Below are 15,897 nucleotides of genomic sequence, written 5' to 3' on the forward strand. Positions count from 1 at the left end.
AGAGCCGACTCATTCGCGAACGACCCATCACTAAACCAAAGCCCACGTTCTGAGCTTTCTCTAAAAACCAGGAAGACAAGCTGGAGAAACAGAGGGACGAAGAGGACACAGACTCAACTCTCGGACAGGACCGACAGCATCCGTCACACTTGCATCGGGTGGACCAATGAGTACGTGAGAAAACCATGTTTGAAGCGTTTGTCTGGTGGGCAACATATGGAGCGAGTACCCGAAAAAGGTCGCTCCCACAAAGGACGTGGTCAAGCAAGAAGATGCCAAGGCGGATACCGTGGGCAAAATGGTGAGCCCTAGAACCCAGACCAGTGTTGGTACTGCAAGGACTTTGGACAGTGGGTATGTAACTGTCCGAAGAAAAAGCAAAAAAAAAAACACCTCAGACAAAGAACAACACTAGTCCCTCTGTTTGACTGAGTCCAACAGCTGATGAGGAAGGTAGTGCTGACATACACACAATCGCTTCATGCAATGAAGAAATGCTTTGCACTGATACACTGTTTTTGTTTTTGCTATTAGGGACAATTGATAGGTTAGAAAGTTCTGAAAAATAATTTATTCAGTTAAACCATTATAGTATGTTATCGTCTGAAACCTGCAAGAAAATTACTATTACTGAGTGTAAAGTTAAAGGGGTTCCACTCACATAACTTGATTATTAGAGCTAAAGATTTGACACTGAAGATTATTTGGTCATTCTATTTGGTCAATTGGGGCTGCAGGTCAAACAGTAAGAGAAGAATTCTCTGTTCCTCTCTCCTGTACATGGGAAAAACAATTCTTGGTGTATGATTATGTCCACTTATTTGGTTTAGGTAGTGATTTAATGTGCACTTTTAACATGGGTTTAACCTCAACACCTGACAGATTGAGAATTTCTTGTAATGATGCAACTGACGTAACCACTTTTGTTAATTACAGTGTGGCTAAAATGACCTCACTGAGGCCCTGCCTCTGACTGCATGAAACCTGACAACCAATATCACCTTTTTTTTTAGTGCCCAGCTTGTGTTTTCTACTGTACATCTCTCAAGGCTGCATCTGCTTTTTATTCCTCACGAAAAGTTTTTTGGTGCAAGAGAATAGCAGCTTTTTCAGTTTAGTGTTAACGATTAGGATTTTTACTTGAGCCTGTCACCTAAAATGTCTGTATATGTTCCTAATGTCACTGTAAGACTTTTGCTGCCAAAGCTATTGAAGCGTTCGTGAATATGAAACTGGCTCTGCAGTCTCCCCCGATGCTGGGACTGCCAGATCCCTAAAAAGTGTTTATACGGACATACACGTAAATATACACATGCTTGCAATGAAGACATGCTTTTTGCACGCTACAAACACACCCTACACGATAAACAGATAAAATTAGACGCAAATACTTCACATTGAATAGAAACAACTTCTGGAAAATAGCTCATCGTGTTCAATGTATTTATCTGATGTGTATACACATTGCATTATACAAGGGAAGAAAATTGGATTTTTAGTTGATTTGGGGAGCAACAATTTGGGTTTAGTGAAGATCTTTGTTCTTCAAATCAGAAGCTCTCTGGTAAACTGTTTTTTTTTTCTTTAAAGAAATGGTTAGAAGAATGGTTATCTTGGAAAAGTTCACCATTCTTATGATTTGGGTATATTCAGATCCTTAGGATCCTGAACTAGACAATTTTTTTTTTTTTTTCTTTTCATCTGAGTGTCCTGTAAATTTATTAGGTAGAGATTTTAAAATGTCTATTTGAAATCAAAGTCATTCTTTCACCCACAGGTCTTAGGAATGTTTATTCTTCTGCCCACTGGCTTTAAAGTTGTGTGGCTCTTTGGCTGACATATTTTTGTTACAGCCTAAAAGTACGCATTTGTTTACAAATTGTAATGGAACATGTACCATGTCAGTCTGTTAATCTCCTGACTACGGTAAAACAAATTGGGACACCTGTAGCTAAGCTTAAGGAATCACAAATATTACATGCATTCCTTTTTGTCACCTTTTTGACCCTGATGAAGATTACGCTGGAAAAGTTTTTGTTGAACAAATCAAAAGATGGGCTTGAGTTTCCTTTTGTCCACAGTCATATACACATGTCCAGTGGCTGTCACCTTGACTGATAAACTAAATAAGTTTTTCAGAATTTCTAACTCAAAAGCTCACATTCATGTTTCTTTGTCTCCAACAGAAGAGGAGACAGACCTAGGACACCTTGTGACTATTTGTAAAAATTGACTGACTGGACTGACACTACTGATAATGTGTTCATTTTTCTCCATCGACAGGAAAATATAGAAAACCCATACAACAGCGTATGTGTTGTATTCACAGTGTTTCACATATTCAGTGAACGTGTGGCTACAACAGACATAATTGCATGGTAAAAGCAACATTTTAATCTATTGATGTTTCACCACTTTTGTCTTAGATACAGCGTTCACTCAAATGTGACGTGGATTGGCTAACAAATTGTCAACCTGTAGTCATCAAGCTGCTGTTGGACTACAGGCCCCAGAAAACATCAGTACACGCAAAACAGGAAGTAATCGACAGAAATCCGACCGTGTTTTTAACTCTTTATTGACGGATGGGGGTTATAGTTCCATGTTTAGATTCTCTAGCACGTACACTTATTTTCTCAAATAACATAAATAAGAAGAATCATTTTATTATGAATGTTAAAGTTTTGTTTTATACAGGACCTTCAAGCAGTAAATACAGTGGCCCTCATTTATGAAACGTGCGTACGACCTAAAACAGGCGTACGCCGATTCCTACGCAAAGCTCGGCATTTATCAATTTGGACGTGAGCGTAGGCTGCGATCAAATCTCACGTCTGGTCTGAACTCGTGTACGCAAGTTTTTGAGTCAGTGTGGACTTGCGGTGCAGCACATAATCAGTTTAACAGGAGAAGGAGAAGTCATCAGTTGATCACGTATCAGCAATGGCAGATCTGGCTCTTTTAGAAGGCCTCTATGCGCCGGTCTGCAACATTGTTTTAGCCTGGGGGGGTTCTGCACAACATCACACAGGAAGACACGGTGCCATAAATGTAGTGATGGAGCCAGATGACCCGATGCCCAGAGAGCAGTGTCCAGAACAGCCCCAACTGAGGGCTATATGAAGGAGACAGGATATTATTCCTCACTTTTAAAAGGTAGCCTATAGTGTTATGTTTGGCAATGATATTCAATACAGGAAACATGACGATGCACAACCTTTTTATTTATTCTTCAGGTTTTTGTTTCTCTTTCAAGTGAATGATTTATTTCTGCCATTGACCGAGTTATTTCAGCTTTTTTTTCCAGCCCCTCTGCTGTCAGGAGACAGGGTCCAGCACGGGGGGCGGAGGACACGCGCTCTCCCTCAGCTGTTGCCTCGTTCCGACGAACACAAGTAAAATAAAAGACACTGCATAAACTCCGCTACCATGTGTTTATTTAATTATAGGTACACCTACATGTAGGCCTAATAGATTGCAATAGAAGCCTGTATATTACTATTAGGACTATAGAAAATGTGTCAAGGATGTATAAATTAAATAGGCTAAACTTCAGCTGGAGTCTGATTTACCACGGCAACACTGTTGACCACATCAGTGATCTCTTTTCATCCCGCATTCTTTCTACAGCCTTTAATACCAGTTTTCAGGCTGCCAAATAGTACACACGTTAGTGCAAATGAATCTCCACCTCTGAAAAGTTCCGCTTCTCATTACGTCTCGCCATGTCGTAAATTGTAATGGCGAGGCCTCAAAACCCAGAATATATTGGGGCGTGATATTTAAATGACGATCGTTTCCAGCCGCCGCATTTATCAATGTACAACCGTTCTTACGCTCTGATTGGTGTGATACGAACTTTTCATGAATCCCACGTGAAGCCTGTCGTAAGATGATTTCTGCGCTCATATCTGCGCTGGTTTCTACGTTAGGATGATAAATGAGGGCCAGTGGGTCTATGCTCGAGCACCCAATGTTTCCCACAGCTAAAAACTACATTCTGCAGGGAATGTTAAAGGTTTTGATTCTCTGTTGTTTCGTCTAACGTTTTTTTCCCTCAGTGTTCCAGTGAAAAAGACAAATATTGTTTTATAGTTCTGGGTGATGGTAAGCTGTACATCTTGACACACCTTTCAGGAAGACATTTAGTTTTTAATTAATGATGCCATATATTACAAAGAGAATAACAGTGTATTTATATATACCCTGGAGAAATCCTTCTTTCTTTGAGAGAGGACAGCCAGAGGAGGAGACCACACACACACACACACACACACACACACACACACACACACACACACCACACAGAGATAAGACACAAGCTAAAACCAAACATGAGTTGTACAAGTGAAATTTTGGTTTAAAGAAATGATTTTGATATACATTCTTGTTGAATATTATATGATGTGATATGTTTCCCATAACAGGTAACAAATTGGATAAATAGATGTTCAAGTTAGAAGTGATTAAGTTTGCTCTATAGGGCTAAAAACTTTAATTCGTAATGATTTTTAGAACTATCAGATAAGTAATTAGTATTACTTTGGGTTGTAAACTATAGATAAAAATGACCATGTATTTTGAGTAATTCGTCTTAGTTTAATGGTTGTATTGAATAAATAAAGGTTGGAATGAGATTTAATCCTAAAAGCAGTTCATTTAATATCGTACTCTAATCAGTTTTTGAGTTGCTATATCACAAATTGTCTAAACTAAATTAGTTGATTTTGACTTTGAAACACTTTACTGTGGTGAAAAGTCCCCTAAAGAAATTATTTATGGAACTTTTGTTGCGGATAAACAGGATTTGCTGTAAAACCTAGAACAATGTTAATGACTATAATATTAAACTGATTATTTATATTGCTTTTTGGGTCATGAGCTTTGTCATGCCTCAAATAGGAGGGATATAGTAGTAGCAATGATAAATAAGGGGTTTCATAAATAGTAGGGAAAGTAGCAAAAATAAAAAGTGTTAAATAATTTTTTTTAGGTTGATTTTTCTATTTTGTTGTGACATCAATGTAGCTGTGGTTTTTAAAGACCTTGAATAACCAAAGGGCTAGAATAGTTAAATTTCAATAGCTTTACCCTGGTAGTAACAATTGCACATTAAAAAATCTGCTCAGGTGAAAACACATAAAACAAAATTGACAAAATTGATAGTTCAACTGTAATCAAAAGGATCATCTACCCCCTGATGGACACAGTAGTGTAAGGAGTAAGGAGTGCAATAGTAATTGTTTTTGTTTTGTTGATCGTGATCTGCTCTAAAGAATTTTGTTCAAAAGATTTTTTTTGACATAGGTAGGGAATGGCCCATAATAAAAAACACCTATTTCTTCCACAGCAGGATAAGGGAAATGATAGGTTAGGTTAGGTTATTGCGTGAGAATTTTCTTCTGCTCTTTTGGCCATAGAAGTCCAGGTGTCAATCCTGGGGATTCCGTGGTGATAACAACTTCGGGAAGGATTGGCAAATCTAGACAGTGACAGAGACCATCGAGATCCTTCCAGTGACACACAGGGCAGAGGGAGAGCCACCTGGATACACACATCACTACAAAAGGTTCCGGATGTGGAGGAGAGGACAGGTTTTTTCTACAACCTGCAACAAGAGACAAGCAGATCCTCTGCTGAGTCACCCACGTGCCATTTCTGAAGCGACAGGGGAAACTGGAGTTTTCTCACTGCTTTGCAACACATTGAGAGAGGAGGAAAACAAGAAGTTTTTCCAAGGAGGAAAAACCAGAAGCTCCATACTGGTATTGTAGCCTGCTGCTTAAAATCATTTCAGAAGACAGCAGTGATACTGATCTCTTCTCTGACAACCACAGCACATTTCAGAGCACATTCTCTGACAGTGACAGCAGAATACACTTCACAATTGTAGAGGACACACCACCTCTCTCTCTGAACACACACACTCACTGCACATTCTTTTGAGGAGCATCTGACATTCATCTGAGACAAACACACACACACTCTCAGCAGAGTGTTTCAAACACATACACACAGAATGGACAGAAAGGACTGAAACAGGTACCCTTCAAGAAGAACAAGGGGGGATTGCCAAATTTGTAGTGTTTATTTTTCGTTACTGCATTTATGATTTTCTATTGCATTTATGGTTTTTGCATTTTATTTTTGATGAGAGGAGAGTATGATACATCACGTGTAACCATTCCTCCCAACATTTACATACACAAACACACTAGAACGACTAGTGAAGAACATGGAGGGAAAGACGAGTGATGCGTTCACTACTTTTCAGGTCAAGGAGAAAAAGGATGTTTGGCATACGAATGCTACTAAAGTGGGGCTAATTAGGGTCTTTGTACATTATGTGGTTCCTCATGATCACACAAACTTAACTGATAGATTATTGATGAAAGAAAGTAAATTATTCCTAAACAGCAATATTGTTAATATTGATAATTTGATAATTGCACTTGAGCGTGCTCCAGTTGATTTATGTTAAAATAACCGTAATAGTGAAGCAATTGAATGTATGAGATAATTTAATAATCAGCTTTATGGAAAATTTGACACATGCCCTATGCATTGAACGACTTCGCCATACGGGTTTGCAATACTTGGGGTTTTAACCATGGGTTGTCAACGGACTTTGAACTGTACATGCGCATAGGTAAATTTGAAATTAGTAAATGTTCACACTTCACACAAGGTTATTTTAATGTTTAAGTATATAACACATCTCTTACGCAAATGGCCTGATGATTCAGGTCCAGGGTTTTTAGCAGATTATGTTTTGGTCTTCGGAATTGTGTTTTCTATGTCGTTAACCCTAATCAAGAAAATGAGTTCTTCATTCTTATGGTAAATATGATTTAGTATTAGGCACTGCAGATAACACAGTCTTCTGACTTGTTGCGTCTGTCTGGGTATGATGACAATGCTGTGGACACCGCCTCTGATACTGTGTGACATTGATTAATTTGTTTTATTCTTTTGTTTAGACATGAATGCTTGCTACTATTAAAAGAGTTTTTTGTACCTTTCCATTTAAAAAGCACCGAGAACTTCAAGTCCAGCTATTAGATTTAATACCCTCGGATCTCAGCTCTTTTACAACTACAACAAAGTTAATCACCACCTGTGACGTTTTTTGTCAGTTTAACACAAAACTATCAACTTAGCATTCCCCCAAATTTAGGCAAACCATTTTTGTATACAAAACCTTATTAGAGGTCACAGAAATGCCAAAACAACAAAACAAAACAAGAACTTTAAGTCTACTACTTAAGCTACTACATTTACAACTACAAGAAGGTTAATTGCATCTCCATACTATGACTTTGTCTGTCAGCGTCACACAAACCTATCAACTCAACGAAAGCAAGTCATTTACAGGAACAGATCAATTTACAAAATGCAAGTCATTAACGTAACATATTTTGAATCTCTTCTCTCATTGATGAGAATCTTCTCACTCCTCTGTCTCTCTGCCTGTTTGAAAGTTTGCTTTTATTCTAATGCTTTTATTTTGCCATTGCCCCGTTGTTGCATGTTTCTGACAGCAGGTGGCAGACTGGCTACAGCTGAGCAAGGCTTCTTTTTACATTCAGCACCTTCTCATATCATTTGGGGGGTTTCAGGATCACAATGTCATACTGTTGATTGGAAAAATCTTTATTTCAACAATGCAAAGACATAGTTATTGACATCATTTCGTATTTTAAACTATTTAAAAAGGAAATAATCATTTAGAAACATGGAGCTAAAAACATTTGATAGAAACAAACTCTCTCAGTGCTGGCCGGATGGATCCACTACTGTATATAAGTTATGTATGGTTCACCTCTTTACCCAAACTTGAAAAGGCCTATTCAAGGACTGAAGGACACAAGGGACAACTGTTGTGGAAGTTTCTCTTTGCAGCAGGAGTGGATTTAGAAAGTTAAACAGTGAAACAGTCTCAACTACCCAGGGAAAACTAAATGTATCAGGAGAGATAGTTTTAGGGTGACCTTGTAGCCCCTATCTGTTCAGACAAACAGTGCTCACATTATGTTCCAGAATTTGTGATTCTCACTTAGTTAGAATCAGAATCTACATGTGGGAATGAGATAAACCCCCATTCAGCATTGTGTGAGAAACTTAAACAGAAATAAGACAAAAATATATAAAGAAACATGCTTAAATATAAATTTGCCATTACATCAGTTTCATTTCCTTCTGCGTCAGCTTTGTATAAAAACCCTGGAATGAAGACAGGAAGAAATACTTTGTTCATGTTAGTTTATTCATCAGGTAAAGCTTCAGTTTGTTCCCACATCCCATCAGTAAAGTCTGTTCAAAGACTCTTGTTCAATGATTTCATCAACACATTCACTTCATCCACACAGAACCAGAATCTCAGCTATGTAAAAGAGAAGAAGGACTTATTGATTATGAACATGATAACAACATTTTGGTCCACCAAAACAAATAAATGTAAATCTAGATTTCTTTACAAAATGTCCCCAAAGAGACCAAAGTGTGTAGGATAAAGGAGGTCTGGTGCTTTCTCTCTTCAGAGCCATGCAGGGAAGAGAAACTAACAACATGACATCATGACTTCACCTAAACATACACGCCCACTTTCTAAAGCCGAGTGGCGTGGTATCTGGACGCGTGTTGACGGGTTGGGTTTAGTAAACGGGTCCCGCGGGACAGGGCGCTGACGAACACGCTAAAAACACAAACGGTTAGAAAAGCAAATACATGTCCAAGAAAGTGACAAAAAACTTTAATAAAAGCAACAAAATAATTAAGAAAAAGCAACAAAAACGTGTAAACACATTAAAAACGTTGAAAAAATAGAAAGTTACAACAATCATCTCTCAGCTACAAACATGGAGACTAAATAATTATTATATTATTTAAGAGTTAAAACACAGAATTTAACCCTTAAATGACTTCTGACTATTTCAGTTTACACAACTCAGCAGTTTGTGTGTGTGTGTGTGTGTGTGTGTGTGTGTGTGTGTGTGTGTGTGTGTGTGTGTGTTTGAGAGAGTGTGTGTGTGTGTGTGTGTGTTTGAGAGAGAGAGAGTGTGTGTGTGTGTGTGTGTGTGTTTGAGAGAGAGAGAGAGAGAGAGAGAGAGAGAGAGAGAGAGAGAGTGTGTTTGTGTGTGTGTGTGTGTGTGTGTGTTTATGTATGGGTGTGTGTGTGTGTGTGTGTGTGTGTGTTTCCGTGTGTGTATGTGTGTGTGCATATGTGTGTGTTGTAGCAAGCAAGCGTCAAAAAGCTTTCAATAATAACCACCGTAAAAAAACATTGAAAATGTATCAAAAAGCATCAACAAAAGCCTTGAATGGGTCAAAAAATTAAAAAAGCATCGAAATTCAGAAAAAAGCCTCGAGGAGTGAAGGAACCAGAAAATATTCTCATTTAACAAGCTGCAATTTAGAGAAGTTTTCCTTTTTTTTTAAATAAAAAAATGACTCAGAATGACAGAATTTAACCCTTAAATGACTTCTGTCTATTTCAGTTTACACAACTCAGCAGAGCCTCCATAAGAACCATAAACCCTTAGTCCAGCATAGAGGGGCTGAGTGAATGTGGTCTGGACTCTGTGGAGGAGAGTCATGGTTTCAGAGACGCTGTAGAAGGACAGAATACCTGCACTGTGATCCAGGTACACTCCTACTCTGGAGGACTCAGGACCTGAGACGGGAGTTTGGACATTGTTGTAACAAAATGTATAATTGTTGTTGATACAATATAACGCCCAAGATTTGTCATTTTGTCCAAATAAACATTCCTCCGACCCCCTGCTCTGCTGATATTCTTGTATGAGACTGCTACATTAACTCCTCCCTCTCCTCTCCACCTCCCAGTAACAACATCCAGTCAGACTCTCTCTACTCAGGACCTGATACCTGTCAGTGAATCTGTCTGGGTGACTAGAATAAGACTGATGTTGTCTCATGAATGTAGCTTTCCTGTTCCCCTTTCCTGTTCCCCTCAGATAATAACAGATATGTGTTTGCTGTGTTTGGATCCAGTGTGATTTCACGTGAATATTTTAAGAATCCAGCTCTGGTCTTGGGCTCTGGTGGTGGCAGTAAAACGTCCACTTCAGTCCCTGTCAGTGAGACGGTTGTCCACTTCTCTCTCAGGACGTCCTGTAGTTTATCTCTGACTTCTGACACGGCTGCTGTCACGTCCTCAAAGCAGCTCAGAGGACAGATATGGATGCTGGATGCTGATTGGCTGAGTGGTGACAGTGAGGGGTAGTTGTGTAGAAACTGGTTGAGATCCTCTGTGTGTGAGAGCTTCTTCAGCTCAGCGTCTTCCCTCTTCAGCTCAGTGATCTCCTGCTCCAGCTCCTCCTGAAGCTCTCTGACTCGACTCTCTTCTCTTTTCTGCTGGGATCTGACCTGCTGCTTCACATCAGAGCTTCTTTTCTCCAGGAGACGGATCAGCTCGGTGAAGATCTTCTCGCTGTCCTCCACTGCTTTATCGGCGGCGCGATCGATGGCCTCCGCCTGCTGTTGAAGCAGCTTCACATCTTTCTCTCTGTCCTGGATTCTCTGCTGGATGGTCTGTCGACTCCCCTCGAGCTTTTTCTGCCTCTCAGTCCTTTCTGCTGCAGCTGAGACTGTGTCGTGTCCTTTATGTTCGTCCACAGAGCAGAGATAACAGATACACTGCTGATCAGTACGGCAGAACATCTTCATCACCTCATCATGACGAGAGCAGACGTTCTCCTGGAGCTTCTTGGACGGCTCCACCAGCTTGTGTTTCTTTAACTGAGCTACATCGTAATGAGGCTGAAGGTGTTTCTCACAATAAGAGATTAGACACACCAGGCAGGATTTGATGGCTTTGAGTTTTCTCCCAGTGCAGAAATCACAGGCCACATCTTCAGCTCCAGCATAGCAGTGATCAGCAGGAGCAGCTTGGAGTCCAGTCTTCTTCAGCTCCTCCACTAAAGCTGCCAACATGGTGTTTTTCAGCAGGACAGGCCTCGGTGTGAAGCTCTGCCTGCACTGAGGGCAGCTGTACATTTCCTTCTCATCCCTTTCATCCCAGAAGCCTTTAATACAGTTCATGCAGTAGCTGTGTCCACAGGGAATAGCCACCGGATCCTTCAGTAGATCCAGACAGATGGAACAAGAGAAGGTTTCCCGGTCCAGCTGAACTCCTTTCTGCGCCATTTCACCTCTCGCTCAGTGACAACGACTGTCTGACTGTCTGAGTCTCACTTCCTGAGAAATGAAACTAGTCTGAGCTCTGATGTCACAGCAGGTGATACGCTGTTGTACTTGCCCCAGCATGTTGGTTACACCCATCTGCAAACTGTTGCTAGAAAGGGAGGGAACAAGGAAATATGATCACAGAGTGGAGCGGAGGAGGAGGGATGGGTTATCAAGTTCTGCTTCATTCCTGGAAGAGGAGAGCTTTGAGAGCGAGACTGGGTGTGTTGCAATGTCCATACTACCATTAGCATGACAGGGAAAGATATAGTATATCCAATATATATATGGTCAAATGCAGAATACCAAAAATGTGTCCTGATGTACTCTGGTTGCATTTTGCATTATGCAAGCCAGCATGCTTTTCTGACCCACAATCCTCTGTGCAGCATATCTGAGCAAGAGGCTCAAAGTTCAAGCTGCGATGTTATCAGACTTTTAATTCCCGAAGAAAAAGTATGCGATAAGGAACACAGCCACACTGATTACAACAGAGCTCATTTCTCATTTAAAAACTCTGCTGACTTCAGCTTTTAGGAGGTAAACTCTTCTTTGAATCACAGGGTTTGGAGACGGCTCCCCAGTTTACTAAATGACTGAGTTGTCCTGTAATTAAGTTGATTAAAAGTTTATGTTGTTGACAATGATTCAAACAGAATCAGAGTAAAATTTAATGCAACCTTAACTCCATCTGGTTGAGTGAAACTAAATCCTAGCTCACACAATCCTAGGTAAGTCAGACGAGAGTCAAAGTCAGACAGCAGATACAGTAACAGTGAAGCAGAGCAGCCTATTTAAAGGTCCAGTGTGTAACGTTTGTAGTTATTCATTATCATAATAGTTATTGCCCTTCATAAACTGTTCTCCGAAATTAACTCCCAACAACCACGGCTGATAGACGGCCTTTTGTACACCTTCGCTTGTTGAAGTGTGCAGGCTACCGTAGCTGCAATTACATACTGTAAACTGCGTAGTGCGAGAGAGTTGATTACGATATATGATCTCAACGCCAGATGGGAGAAATTCGATGTAAACACAATGTATCTTTAAAGAAAGTACTCAGCCTAGATTCAAGCAGTCTAGCAGTAAGAAACCTCCACAAACTTCCATGAGTCCAATGCACACTGCGGGCCATATTTTACCAATCTAAGCGCACAGCGTGAAGCGCCTGGCGCAGGTGCGTTCATGGCGTGTTCAAATCCACTTTTGCTAGTTTTGACGGCAGAAAAAAGGGTCAGAGCGCCGGGCGCATGGTTCTAAAGGGTTGTACTTAGTGTCTTCATTAATTCATAGGGGTGTTTTGGCCATAACATGCAATTAATCAATCAGAGGGTCATCTCCCATTCCCTTTAAAAGCCAGGTGCGTTTGGACCTTGGAGCATTGTTATCATGAAGGAGGATTTGTACCGTAAATTGACAACTGTGTCGGTCTTAAACTAGCAAAGACCCTTGCATCGGGCTTTGCGCTGCGCCGGGTCCAAGATAGGGCCCTGTATGGTTATTATAAAAGGTTTCTATCAGCCTGAAACCATGTTTTTTAACTAAAAGCTGCAGACAAAGAGAGCTGAGGAGCTGTAACCTCCACTACACCCCTGGTTAGCAGGATGAAGGAGCCCTCTTGTGTCCTGCATCCAGTGTTGCCACAGTTACTTTAAAAAGTTACTTAGTTACTTTACAGAATACGTCATTTTAAAAGTTACAAAGTTTGATTACAAGTTACTTTATTAGTTACGTTCAGCAACTACCGACAACACCCCCACAGTCTCAACAGTAGTAGGATCTGGTTTATTAACTTTTAAAATGAACTGTCCTGATTACAGATTTGGAAATGAACTGTCCTCATGCTAAAACCCACTGTCTCATGCTGAAAAAGTCCTCATCTGAAAACGTGACCTGTTATGCAAAACATGAACTGTCCTCATGCTGAAAACATTGTCCTCATGCTGAAAACATGAACTGTCCTCATGCTGCAGGAAGACACAGTGAACTGTCCTCATGCTGAAAACGTGACCTGTCCTCATGCTGAAAACATGACCTGTCCTCATGCTGAAAACATGACCTGTCCTCATGCTGAAAACGTGACCTGTCCTCATGCTGAAAACATGACCTGTCCTCATGCTGAAAACGTGAACTGTCCTCATGCTGAAAACGTGAACTGTCGCATACGTGACTTCACTCCCCGAGAGGCAAGAAGAAAGCAAAAATACATATTTTTACAACGGAAAATGACAAAAATAGTAACAAGATGAGATGACTGACAAAATCAGGAGTAGCCTACGCACACCACAACAACAACAACAACAACACTGGTGAATGTGCACCATAACACGTGAAAAACACCCAAGGGAAGTCCTTCCAGGATTTCAAGGCCTTTTTTTTAGATTGTTGCGGCCCAAAATGCCTGATTTGAAGGGAGCAAGTGTAAAACATTGCGATAAAAGTTGCAGAAGACAATGAAAGTTGCAAAAAAAGCTGCAATTTGTTTTGTATAGTTCTTTAAAAATAGAAAGGAAACTTGTTTTGGGGAGAATAATAATTATTACTATTAATTAATTACTCTGGTCTGAGATTTCCTAGGAACCTTACCAAAAAGGCTCAGGATGCTGCAAATGTTGGTATAATATGAAAATGGCTGGTGTATTTAAGACAAAAAATTATAATTTATGGAATAAATCAAATATGAACATATATGTCACTGTCAGTGGCTTGTCGATCTTTATATTGTCAGTTAATTTCCTATCCTGGCCACACACACACACGCGGTTTGATAAAGTACTTATTGGACTTTACCTTAACATTGCACTTACAATAATGAGCATAGCTGTCCTCAATTTAGGTCATCATGTCGTCTCATCTGTACGCTTTTTGGTAAATGTGAGATGTTGGAGTCACACACATCTCGCCTTCATAACAGAAACAAGGAAATTAATTTGACCCATTCTCCTCCCGATAGGGGGCCCCGCTGTCAATCAATATCTTCCAGTGATGCGGGCCCCTGATTGGTCCGGGCCCGTAAGCACCGCTTACCCTGCTTACCGATAGTTACGCGTCTGGGAAGACATGTCCAAACTTCACATAACATCAGTAAAGAGACATTTAAATATAGATGTAATACATCACACTGTGTCAGTTTGTTCACAGGAGTCACACACCTGTAACACTGATGCTGCATTCAGGTCTCATGGGAAACATGGGAGAGAAGAGTTTCAGCTCTCAGGTTGTGAATAGTATTTCGGGAATGTGAGATTTGAGGCTGAACCTTAAAACGTCTCTGACTTCTTGAATTGTGATGAAACAATGTTGTGTTGTTGTCAGCAGGTTCATCACACACACTGAATCTGATTTACATTTAAACTCTGTGTGTGTGTGTGTGTGTGTGTGTGTGTGTGTGTGTGTGTGTGTGTGTGTGTGTGTGTATGTGTGTTTGTATCCCATCTACCGGAGCTATTTGCACGACATTTAAAGACATTTCAGATAATAGAATAAATAAACATCTGTACATCATTGGGCAAAAACATGATAGTTTCCATGGAAATATCTAAAATTTGCACAAAAAGTAAGGACATTTGTGTTTGGTAGATTATGTTTCTATGGTAACAATGCTTTTTGGAAATAAGTCTTATACCGTTGGAAATCCTGTTTAGTTCCCTTTCAAATGGAGCCCCATTTGTAAGGAACATGTATTTGTGGGATGAGCAGCAGTGCTGAGTATGTGGGTTGCGCCCATGAAAAATATCCCAAATCTCATCTGCCATTGCCAAAGAGGAAAGGTGCCTCAGTTCTACTCTCATATCAGTTTGACATTTCCTCCGTCAGCTTTGTATAAAAACCCTGGAATGAAGACAGGAAGAAATCCTTTGTTCATGTTAGTTTATTCATCAGGTAAAGCTTCAGTTTGTTCCCACATCCCATCAGTAAAGTCTGTTCAAAGACTCTTGTTCAATGATTTCATCAACACATTCACTTCATCCACACAGAACCAGAATCTCAGCTATGTAAAAGAGAAGAAGGACTTATTGATTATTAACATGATAACAACATTTTGGTCCACCAAAACAAATAAATGTAAATCTAGACTTCTTTACAAAATGTCCCCAAAGAGACCAAAGTGTGTAGGATAAAGGAGGTCTGGTGCTTTCTCTCTTCAGAGCCATGCAGGGGAAGAGAAACTAACAACATGACATCATGACTTCACCTAAACATACACGCCCACTTTCTAAAGCCGAGTGGCGTGGTATCTGGACGCGTGTTGACGGGTTGGGTTTAGTAAACGGGTCCCGCGGGACAGGGCGCTGACGAACACGCTAAAAACACAAACGGTTAGAAAAGCAAATACATGTCCAAGAAAGTGACAAAAAACTTTAATAAAAGCAACAAAATAAATAAGAAAAAGCAACAAAAACGTGTAAACACATTAAAAACGTTGAAAAAATAGAAAGTCACAACAATCATCTCTCAGCTACAAACATGGAGACTAAATAATTATTATATTATTTAAGAGTTAAAACACAGAATTTAACCCTTAAATGACTTCTGACTATTTCAGTTTACACAACTCAGCAGTTTGTGTGGGTGTGTGTGTGTTTGAGAGTGTGTTTGTGTGTGTGTGTGTTTTTAGAGAGTGTGTGTGTGTGTGTGTGTGTGTCTTTGAGAGAGAGAGAGAGTGTGTGTGTGTGTGTGTGTGTGTGA

General features: G+C 40.0%; 1 pseudogene; it reads right to left on the reverse strand.

Moving 5' to 3' along the window:
* Positions 1-9,172: 9,172 nt before the first annotated feature.
* Positions 9,173-11,283, reverse strand: LOC114567719 (tripartite motif-containing protein 16-like; annotated as a pseudogene).
* Positions 11,284-15,897: the final 4,614 nt, after the last annotated feature.

Source organism: Perca flavescens, chromosome 14 (genome assembly GCF_004354835.1).
Source record: "Perca flavescens isolate YP-PL-M2 chromosome 14, PFLA_1.0, whole genome shotgun sequence".
Classification (NCBI taxonomy): domain Eukaryota; kingdom Metazoa; phylum Chordata; class Actinopteri; order Perciformes; family Percidae; genus Perca; species Perca flavescens.